The sequence below is a fragment of the Schistocerca cancellata genome, chromosome 3 (genome assembly GCF_023864275.1).
Source record: "Schistocerca cancellata isolate TAMUIC-IGC-003103 chromosome 3, iqSchCanc2.1, whole genome shotgun sequence".
Classification (NCBI taxonomy): Eukaryota; Metazoa; Arthropoda; class Insecta; order Orthoptera; family Acrididae; genus Schistocerca; species Schistocerca cancellata.
Window position 1 is genome coordinate 348423191 of NC_064628.1, and position 9726 is coordinate 348432916.

General features: G+C 46.1%; 1 pseudogene; it reads left to right on the plus strand.

Annotated features, from left to right (window-relative positions):
* Positions 1-9367: 9367 nt before the first annotated feature.
* LOC126177596 (5S ribosomal RNA) lies at positions 9368-9485 on the plus strand (annotated as a pseudogene).
* The last annotated feature ends 241 nt before the right edge of the window (positions 9486-9726 follow it).

Sequence of the window (9726 nt, forward strand, 5' to 3'; positions counted from 1 at the left end):
AAATGCTGCGCAGCTAGCGCCATTCGACGGCCAACACCGCGGTTCCTGGTGTGTCCGCTGTGCCGTGCGTGTGATCATTGCTTGTACAGCCCTCTCGCAGTGTCCGGAGCAAGTATGGTGGGTCTGACACACCGGTGTCAATGTGTTCTTTTTTCCATTTCCAGGAGTGTATGACATCAGGTTGTAGATGTCTCAATTGCGGCACAGTACTCTTGTAACAAGTCCAAGCAAACACCACGTTGATAGCAGACTCGACGAACAAGTATGGGCCAATGATGCTATTATGCGTCAGTCCGCATCAAACATTGTCCTTGGAATTCTCTCTTCCCATTTAACACGCTACATGAGGATGCTGTGAACCCTATACCAAAACGTTATGACGATTCAGTACACTGTTGCTTGTCTCATTTCCACTCCCCGGTCGCTCTACTCACCGATTTTGTCGATCCCCTAGCAGACGCCTACCGTATCTTGCTCACGCTAGTGTCTAAGACAGAAGGGCGATCCTCCCCCCTTTTAAGGAAATCCCCACCTGTTTCGATAAACCAGGTATGCCAAGCCCGAATAGTTGGTCGGGACAGCTGTTGCATTCCATACCGTGCTTGAAAGATTCGTTGCACTTGGGTATCGAACGTTGTCTGTATGAACCAGGTCACACTCTTAGCTTTCTCCTGTGGCATCCACATTTTTTCGAAGTCTTCAAGTCCAATTTTATGTGGAAACTGCCACACGGAAAGTAAAACAAATTATGGCCATCCTGAGTGGCCAAGCGGTTCTAGGCGCTACAGTCTGGAACCGCGCGACCGCTACGGTAGCAGGTTCGAATCCTGCCTCGGGCATGGATGTGTGTGATGTCCTTAGGTTAGTTAGGTTTAAGTAGTTCTAAGTTCTAGGGGACTGATGACCTCAGAAGTTAAGTCCAATAGTGCTCCGAACCATTTCTTAAAAATATTATGAGTTATCTTATTACATGTTGAAAATCATTTTTCATTATCTAGCATAGTGTTAACGTTGTTGAAGTCATAAGTTTTGAAGATAATTTACGGACACACTGAATATTCTGATTCGGGATGTATAATGGTTGATTTGCCATCGAAGGTTATACACCGATTGATAAAAATAAGTAGAACACCCAAAAGACGTCGTAGGATATTAGTGTAGCTTCGTAGAATACAAACAGTAGGCGGCAATATTAATGATTAGCGTTGTGACTTATAACGGTCGTCAAAGTGAATTAGTGTTATTCCTGTTCATTGTTGACACCAGGCCTGGTACGGTATATAACGGGTGTGAACACCTTAATATGTTGAGTGATCTCTTTGCAGCACACGGATACGCCGCTTACTCGTATGAGACTACGTTATGAGAGGCGGATAAAGTTTTTAAGAGGCCTCGTTGTGGGTTTACATTTGGGAGGATAGCTGAAACGTGTAACATTCCAATTTGTGCGGTATTCTGCTGTGCCAGTGGCCTGATGTTTGACTTCGTAGGACAGTGAGCGCAGGTGTACTCGTCGTTAAGATTCGGGTCAACTGCCACCACAAGGGAAAATGGTTCACCAAGCCCTTCACGTCTGCGCCTATCAACTGAGAATAAGTAATGGACTCCTTGCTGCATTCTGCGCCATCCAATACAGTCGGTTACACTAGCAGAAGCCGGAATATGGAACTACCGTACCATGCGTAGGCTTCCATTAACACCAAGACACAGGCAGCTGCGTTAGGAGAGTTGCCAAGACCGGGAAGCATGGAATGGAGATGGGTATCGGCCCATCGCGTTCAGTAACGAATCGATATTTTTCACTATCCCGGGTGACCATCGTTGCAGTGTGTGGCGACTAGCTTGGAAGAGGTCCGAGTCTCCCAGTATTTTGCAGAGTTGCAGTGGTGTAAATTCTGTAGTAATGGTGTGGGGAGCTGACGGATTTACCTTCAGATCAGAGGGTGAATGAAAGAACTCCGACTGCCGGAGGTACGTTGAATATCCTGCATCCTCTCACGTGACACTATAGTGATGCCATTTTCAACAGGATAATGCTCATCCACATAAGGCACGTGTCTCTATGCACTGTATTTGTGATGGTGTGGTACTCCAGAGGCTGTTAATATCCTGGACTATCTCACCGATAGAGCCTGAATAGGACCAATTCAGATGTCAATTTCGTCGCAGTGCCAATAGCTGGGATATCATGGACCAGTTGCAACAGCTCTGCGCCCGTTTCCCTCAGAAAGTGATTCTACGACATTATTATAGCCTAATCCCAACTGAATTAGTGCATGCAACCAGGCCACACGGGGTGCGAAGTTATCACTGAAATAACATCTACATCTACATCTACGTACATACTCCGCAATCCACCATACGGTGCGTGGCGGGGGGTACCTCGTACCACAACTAGCATCTTCTCTCCCTGTTGCACTCCCAAACAGAACGAGGGAAAAATGACTGCCTATATGCCTCTGTACGAGTCCCAATATCTCTTATCTTCGTGGTCTTTCGGCGAAATGTAAGTTGGCGGCAGTAAAACTGTACTGCAGTCAGCCTCAAATGCTGGTTCTCTAAATTTCCTCAGTAGCGATTCACGAAAAGAATGCCTCCCACCCGAGTTCCCGAAGCATTTCCGTAACACTCGTGTGATGATAAAACAAATCTAGCAGCCCGCCTCTGAATTGCTTCTATGTCCTCCCTCAATCCGACCTGATAGGGATCCCAAACGCTCGAGCAGTCCTCAAGAATAGGTCGTATTAGTGTTTTATAAGCGTTCTCCTTTTCAGATAAACCACATCTTCCCAAAATTCTACCAATGAACTGAAGACGACTATCCGCCTTCCCCACAACTGCCATTACATGCTTGTCCCACTTCACATCGCTCTGCAATGTTACGCTCAAATATTTAATCGACGTGACTGTGTCAAGCGCTACACTTGTAATAGAGTATTCAAACATTACAGGATTCTTTTTCCTATTCATCTGCATTAACTTACATTTGTATATATTTAGAGTTAGCTGCCATTCCTTACACCAATCACAAATCCTGTCCAAGTCATCTTGTATCCTCCTACACTCACTCAACGACGACACCTTCCCGTACACCACAGCATTATCAGCAAACAGCCGCACATTGCCATCCTCCCTATCCAAAAGATCGTTTATGTAGCTAGAAAACAACAGCGGACCTACCACACTTCCCTGGGGCACTCCAGATGATACCCTCATCTCCGATGAACACTCACCATCGAGGACAATGTACTGGGTTCTATTACTTAAGAAGTCTTCGAGCCACTCACATACTTGGGAACCAATCCCATATGCTCGTACCTTAGAAGGCTGCAGTGGGGCACTGAGTCAAACGCTTTCCGGAAGTCAAGAAATATGGCATCCATCTGATACCCTTCATCCATGGTTCGCAAGATAACATGTGAAAAAAGGGCGAGTTGTGTTTCGCAGGAGCGATGCTTCCTAAAGCCGTGCTGATGCATGGACAGCAACTACTCTGTCTCAAGGAAATTCATTATATTCGAACTGAGAATATGTTCGAGAATCCTGCAACAAACCGATGTTAAGGATATTGGTCTGTAATTTTGAGGATCCGTCCTTCTAGCCATTTTATATACAGGCATCATCTGCGCTTTTTTCCAGTCGCTCGGGACTTTACGTTGGGCAAGAGATTCGCGATAAATTCAAGCTAAGTATGGAGCCAGTGCAGTAGAGTACTCTCTGCAAAACCGAATTGGAATCCCATCAGGACCTGGCGATTTATTTGTTTTCAACCCATTCAGCTGCTTCACAACCCCAGGGGTATCTATCACTATGTTCTCCATACGGGAATCTGTACGAGACTCAAACGGTGGTATGTTTGTACGATCCTCCTGCGTGAAAGGTTTCTCAAATGCTAAATCTAAAATTTCAGCTTTCGTTTTGCTGTCTTCCGTTGCCAGGCCAGATTGATCAGTGAGTGATCACATACCGTCTAAAATCGTGAAGTTATTTCGTTTCCTTCTGCCTTTCTAGATGCTTCAAAGCTTTTATCAGCTAGTGTACTTACGTTGAAAACTGTTGGCCAAGTGCCTGCAACAGGGTGTTAGTCTGATACACCAACACAGCACCGATATGGAGACAGATTCGTTCATTGGTGCCGACATTTACAATTATGTGCACAGTGCATAAAGTGTGTGAGTGTAGATATATCAGGTGCTGACTGAAGACAGTGTACTGAACAATAGTACATCAGGATTTACCTCATGTGCAGACTATTATTTGCAGCTATAAGGAATTGTATGTTTTTAGGTTGATTAGTATCTCCAAGTACTTATGGCAAGACAAAGACATTAATGCTTCCACACAGTTTTAACCTGCCAGGAAGTTTCATATCAGCGCACACTCCGCTGCAGAGTGAAAATCTCATTCTGGAAATATCCCCCAGGGTGTGGCTAAGCCATGTCCCCGCAATATCCTATCTTCCAGGAGTGCCAGTTCTGCAAGGTTGGCAGAAGAGCTTCTGTGAAGCTTGGAAGGTAGGACACGAGGTACTGGCAGAACTGAAGTTGTGAGGAGGGGTCGTGAGCCGTGCTTGGATGGCTCAGATGGTAGAGCACTTGCGCGTGAAAGGCAATGGTCCCGATTTCGAGTCTCGATCGGGCACATAGATTTAATCTGCCAGGAAGTTCCATTAATGCTTATTTTCCCTGTGCAGCAGGTCAGGTGTTGAAGTGTGGACACATGGCCACAAAAGGGTTTGTCTATATTAACGGGCGTAGTCCGCTTGGCAGTGCAATTTCGACCATGCAGACAACATCAGGTAGTAAATTAAGAGACGTATTTGTGGGAAGATTGACTCAGAGAAAACAACAACAATGATGTGTGTAAATATGAAGGCACCAGATATAAAAATATCTTCCCGTTACACCCTGTATACTCTGCAGACAAACGTAGAGAGTACGTCCCACTGAACCACAGTATTTAGGTTTTTTCCCACTCTGTCTGTGCACAGTGTCTGGGAAGAATAATTGCTTCAATGCCTCTGTGTACACTGCAACTAGTCTAATGGGTTTTCTAGGAAGGCACACTTGGGGTGCTTTAGAATATTTTATATTGCTTACTTAACGCTATTTTTTAACACTTAGTTAGGAGGCTTTTGCGGAATAGTTGGCATATATCTTGAAGCTAGTGGCGACGCTCTCGCATGGATCAAGAAAACTTGTGACTATTTGTGCTGCCATGATTTTGTTAGGATGGCTGTCGTATTGCCTTAGAATCCTCTCCTGAGGCAAACTGGCCCAACACTGTAAACAGTCCTGGATCCTGTCACCGCGATAGAGTTAACGTCCGAGTTGGTGCAACATATGTTATATCGGGCACTGACAGAGGGATCATGCTCTCCACAGGTGACATCAACATCAGACACTTCATAGAGACACGTGGCATGCGTGGATGCGCAATGTTCTATACGATCACATGAGAGCTAAGGTATGAGGACGGACAATATCGGTAACACAGATGTGTCGTCACAGTCCCCAAAAGTCACTGTTAGCTGCAACCTAAAATTAGTCATATCCGACGTCTCCCCACGCCGTGACTCCAGGAGTAACTCTGCTGTGCCTCTCGAAAATATAGTAAGAATAGGACCAATCCAGAGGTATCAACCGTACTCGTCAAGCGTGGTTATCTGGGTTGTTGCAGAACTGTGATACGTCACTAAACAAAAGACGACGCCAGTCATCAGAAGTCCATGTTTCCCAGTTACGTGAAGGCATCAAAATTGGGGGTCTGTATTGTAGTGTTAACGGCAGCCCACACATGGGACGGTAATTCCCTAGTCCCGCTGCTGATAGCGTCCGACCAGTAGCACATTATGACATACAATATTTCCGGGAGTCCATTATCCAATCTCGGCTGGCAGGCACAGATGCGAAGGGGCTATGGCGTTTCTATACTCACCTGTCATAGTAAAATGTGATCGACTTGAACTTGGATGACAAGTATGCTAGCCCTCATGTTACCATGCACTTCAATGACGGGTCACTGTCACATCCGAATGCCCCAAAATTCGGGATACCGCACGATTCAACCAGCCGGCCGTATTGACGTCTACAATGAGACTCGTTTGTAACTCTTTGAGTTCCTTGTGATGCTGCCTCCATATCTTTCACACTGGTCACTCAATGTCCGTCACTGTTCACGCGCCTAATAAATGCTACGAGGCCTGGTAACAACACCAGACACGAATAACCTTAATGAAATGTAGTGGCCGGTCTACATTTCATGGAGAATTGCAACTCTAATTAATTACATGTCCATCTATGTTGTGTATATGAATGAAGTTACATTGACATCCGACAATGTCCCATGGGTACATCCGTTTTTCATCAGTACTTGACCTCCAATGGAGGTAGAAAATACGTCGCACGTTGATATTCCTTGGCTACAGGAAATATATATCCAACTCGACGGCTCTAACGGCAGTTCGTGTCCCATCCTTGATGGCTTTGTTACGTTAATTCACGAAATCAGCTGTCACTTTTCTTTCCCAGAACTGGACATTGATTTGGGGTTCTACTACATCGTGTGTTATTGTTTAACATGATTCTAGTTTCATTCATATGTTCCGATTTGTGCTCACGTGACTGTCTCAGTAAACTGTTTCCGGCCGTCAACAGCGTTGATCGTGGTATCATTACATAGTGTGATTCGCGGAACTAATCTCCCAGTTACTGCTGAACTTCTGAGTAAGAATTATCGACAACGGCGGCAGAAGACTACCGTTATAAGACGTCACACTGCTGACAACCAGGAATAGTTACTGAACCGCCACAAAGAGCAAGGAACGATGACGAGTTCTATAAACCAGGGCAAAATCGTTTATCCTCCTAAAGTCCCCACGTCACATGTGCGAGCTCTGGTACTTTAATAACCGCACTTTCGGAGCTCAAAAACAAATTAAGTCGTGCCGCCTTCTGCCCGTGTCACCAATACCAGAGAGAATGACATTCTATTGAGTTTCAGTGAAACCACAACAAGCTGATCAGTGATGCTCTGCCTGCTACGTGCTTGCTGAAGTCGATGCCAGTGCAAGACATAGCCGTGGTTTGCCATTGCACCCCACTTGGACGTCGTGGACGAAACAAGTACAGGGCTATTACAAATGATTGAAGCGATTTCATAAATTCACTGTAGCTCCACTCATTGACATATGGTCACGACACACCACAGATACGTAGAAAAACTCATAAAGTTTTGTTCGGCTGAAGCCGCACTTCAGGTTTCTGCCGCCAGAGCGCTCGAGAGCGCAGTGAGACAAAATGGCGACAGGAACCGAGAAAGCGTATGTCGTGCTTGAAATGCACTCACATCAGTCAGTCATAACAGTGCAACGACACTTCAGGACGAAGTTCAACAAAGATCCACCAACTGCTAACTCCATTCGGTGATGGTATGCGCAGTTTAAAGCTTCTGGATGCCTCTGTAAGGGGAAATCAACGGGTCGGCCTGCAGTGAGCGAAGAAACGGTTGAACGCGTGCAGGCAAGTTTCACGCGTAGCCCGGGGAAGTCAACGAATAAAGCAAGCAGGGAGCTAAACGTACCACAGCTGACGGTTTGGAAAATCTTACGGAAAAGGCTAAAGCAGAAGCCTTACCGTTTACAATTGCTACAAGCCCTGACACCCGATGACAGTCAAACGCTTTGAATTTTCGGCGCGGTTGCAACAGCTCATGGAAGATGATGCGTTCAGTGCGAAACTTGTTTTCAGTGATGAAGCAACATATTTTCTTAATGGTGAAGTGAACAGACACAATGTTCGAAACTGGGCGGTAGAGAATCCTCACGCATTCGTGCAGAAAATTCGCAATTCACCAAAAGTTAATGTGTTTTGTGCAATCTCACGGTTTAAAGTTTACGGCCCCTTTTTCTTCTGCGAAAAAAACGTTACAGGATACGTGTATCTGGACATGCTGGAAAATTGGCTCATGCCACAACTGGAGACCGACAGCGCCGACTTCATCTTTCAACAGGATGGTGCTCCACCGCACTTCCATCACGATGTTCGGCATTCCTTAAACAGGAGATTGGAAAACCGATGGATCGGTCGTGGTGGAGATCATGATCAGCAATTCATGTCATGGCCTCCACGCTCTCCCGACTGAACCCCATGCGATTTCTTTCTGTGGGGTTATGTGAATGATTCAGTGTTTAAACCTCCTCTACCAAGAAACGTGCCAGAACTGCAAGCTCGCATCAACGATGCTTTCGAACTCATGCTGCTCCGAGTGTGGGAGCAACTTGATTATTGGCTTGATGTCTGCCGAATCACTAAAGGGGCACATATCGAACATTTGTAAATGCCTAAAAAAACTTTTTGAGTTTTTGTATGTGTGTGCAAAGCATTGTGAAAATATCTCAAATAATAAAGTTATTGTAGAGCTGTGAAATCGCTTCAATCACTTGTAATAACCCTGTACGTTCATCCGCCAGCCTACTGAGGGATCTGCCCTGATTGGAAGTGGTGCAACGAATCAAGCCCCTGGCCATTCCATGAGCATCTGCTCCAGTTTCGGTCGGCCCATAGTGAGAAACTAGCGCTTGTCCTTTACAACAGTCACCCTGACGCACGTAGTTGGCTAAGCTTACCTAAAGCACAACGGGCTGTCCACGGGATTAATGAGGTGGGGTGCCCGTGCTGCAAAACATCAGGGTGCTGACAACGCCTACCCATCTACGCCGCTGCAGCCCTCACGCCAGGGCTCCGACCTCTGCTCACTGACTTATGGCACCAACTTCGCGAGAAGTGGTAGTGGACTTACGTTGAGGACTTGTCCACCAAATTAGTCCGATCTGATTCCGAAGGAACAGTCTGTAAACTTCAGGACGCCGGCTCCGCGCCCACAGATCAACGGACCGTACTTTTCACAGATACCTGGTGTCACATACCTCCGGTAAACAACCAAGGGTTTATCGAACCCATGCCAACACAAAATAGCTGGTGGATTACTTTTTTAAGATGAACCGACACATTATCAAGCAAGTGGTCATAATGATTTCGCAACTTTCCCTAAATTCACCCACAATATGTCCCAAGTAGTTTATGTACTAATCTCACTGTACATTGTCGTATTATTTATAGCTATAAAATACAATCACTACTGTCTCGTCTGTCTATGCATCATGCCTTTCGTGGTATCTCCTCTAGTTGTACTGTTAAATATTTTGTTTCACCCCTTGATTAAAGTAATATAACCCTCTGCAGTTAATAGGCTTCGAAATCAGACCAAAATATTGATCCTGACGGTTTCTGTGTCTTACAAAAGTCATATGTGCACGTAACACGTACTCAGCTGTCCTAGTAATTAAGCACTATCCATATAACCCACGGCCAACGGCCTTGCCGCAGTGGTAACACCGGTTCCCGTCAGATCACCGAAGTTAAGCCCTGTCGGGTAGGGCTAGCAGTTGGATGGGTAACCATCCGGTCTGCCGAGGGCTGTTGGCCGGCGGGGTGCCCTCTGTCCTTGTGAGGCACACTGAGGAGCTACTTGATTGAGAAGTAGCGGCTCCGGTCTCAGAAACTGACATACGGCCGGGAGAGCGGTGTGCTGACCACGTGCCCCTCCACATCCGCACCCAATGACGCCTATGGGCTGAGGATGACACAGCGACCGGTCGGTACCTTTGGACCTTCATGGCCTCTTAAGTAGGAGTCATATAAGCCACGACTTAGTAATGGATAGGTT